A 2026-nucleotide genomic window follows, 5' to 3' on the forward strand; every position below is an offset into this window, starting at 1 on the left:
CATATATGTGCGTATAGAGGGCTAGTAGAAACAGTGCATGTGTATATATGCATGTGAGCGAAATAGTGTTTTCCAACTGAGATTAGTGAAAAGAGTGGTACATAGTAGTCAGAAAGAGAGAGAGAGAGAGAGAGAGAGAGAGAGAGAGAGAGAGATACAGAGAGAGCATGTGCGTGAGACATCCCGACACCCCGAGAGAGATTGTGAGCATGTGTGAAAGAGAAATGCCGATGCATATAAAGTGTGTGCACTTATGCGTTAGATAGAGAGATATATAGCGCGTTTGTGAGAACGGTCCAAGGCATAGTGCATCTATGTGTAAAAGGCGGTTCTATGCTTTAATTTAAAATATAAATGGCATTATTATTTTGGATGAGATCATGGATTTTGCGAATTGCGTATGGACGAGTAGTCTATCAGACACCCATACTCTATTGAATTCTAGTATGTGCATGTATTTATTTCATATTATCGATCCATAGAGTGAGAGAGGTTTGAACAGGCAATGGATGTGTAACATCCCAAATTTCCAATTTGGAATGTTATACATTAGATCATCATTTCATATCATATTTTCTTGCATTTTTGGTTGATCCTAGAAATTCTACGCAACTCAAAGACCCACAGAGAGAGTTGGGGATTTAGTTATTTTCATATTTGAGTTTTCTCAAATTTTGAAAAGAGGATCATTTGGTTTTAATTATTTTTCTTTCCTAATATTTCTAAAATAAAAATATATGAGAGGAGATAATATGACTTCTCCAAAATAAATGAAATATTAGAGGAAAAATATTAAAATCAAATAAATAGTTTTATTTGGATTTTATTGCAATTTTATTTGAATTAGAAAAATTGCATATTTTCAAAATTGCATTTTTAGGCCAAGAAAATGTTCATCTTGGTCTAAATATTTTATTTGGACGGTGAAAATTTGTTTTGGAATTTTTAGATTTTTATTTTATTTTCTAGGATTTGTTTAGTTTCAGCGGAATTTATTTTTTAAAAAAAATGTTCGCGCGCCCGACTCGGCCATCGGCCCAGCCGAGCCGGGCCGGCCCCGCCAGCACCCCGTCTCGCCCTGACCGAGTCCGACCGGGAGTCCGGCCGGCGCACGCCGCCACCGCCGTGTTTGAGGAGGACCCCTCCTCCTCGACCGCCTCCCAAAGCCACCGCCCCCTCCCCTCCTTAAATACCGCCGCCGCGCCGCCTATCACCACCCACCCCGCCACCCGACGCCACCGCCGCCGCGTCGCCGTGCCTCGCCGTCGCCCCACCACCACCTCGCCGCCGCCCCGGAGCCCGGCCGCCGCAGCAGGACCCCGCCGAAGCCGCCCCGCCTCGCCGGAGGTAGAAGCCGCCGCCGCTGCTGCCGATTCGGTTTTTTTAAAACCGCTCGGGTTTTTCAGAAACCTAGGTTTATTTATTTATTTATTTTAGATTAGATCGGTTCGGTTTTCTTAGTTTACCTAAATAGGGGACGTTCGTCCGTATGTTCGTTTTAACGAACAGTGTTCACCCGTTAGCCGCAGACAGTGAACGTTCGTTTGTTAGCCTGTTCGTCAGTTTTTCTTTTTCCAGGGTTTTCCCATGATTATTTTCGATCGTGATTTCTGCCCTGATTTTCGTTTTAGTTTATCTTTTCGCTCGTTTATTGGAATCAGGCGATTCAAGCGCCTAGATCTTTGTCTCGAAGCCCTCTTTCTGTTTAATCAACTTGAACAAGATTTGGCTACTGTAAAATTTGACTTTAGTCCAGATTAGTAAACGGATCTTGTTTCTTTCACAGTTTGAGTTTCGTTGCTTCGTTTGATTTGATTCTTTTTGAAAACCGGAGTTCTTAAGTTGAACTTTCTGTTTAGATCTCTTATTTTAGTTTTGCCCGTGCGTCTGGTTGAGTGCTTATTGTATGATTGTTTGTTTGCGATAGAGTACCCGGAGTGCGAAGCGTGCTACTACAAGTCTCTAGGTTTTACTTATCATCAGCAAGGCAAGTAACACTTTGATCATACCTCTTTACTACCCAGTT

The sequence above is a fragment of the Triticum dicoccoides genome, chromosome 4B (genome assembly GCF_002162155.2).
Source record: "Triticum dicoccoides isolate Atlit2015 ecotype Zavitan chromosome 4B, WEW_v2.0, whole genome shotgun sequence".
In the NCBI taxonomy this organism is placed as follows: domain Eukaryota; kingdom Viridiplantae; phylum Streptophyta; class Magnoliopsida; order Poales; family Poaceae; genus Triticum; species Triticum dicoccoides.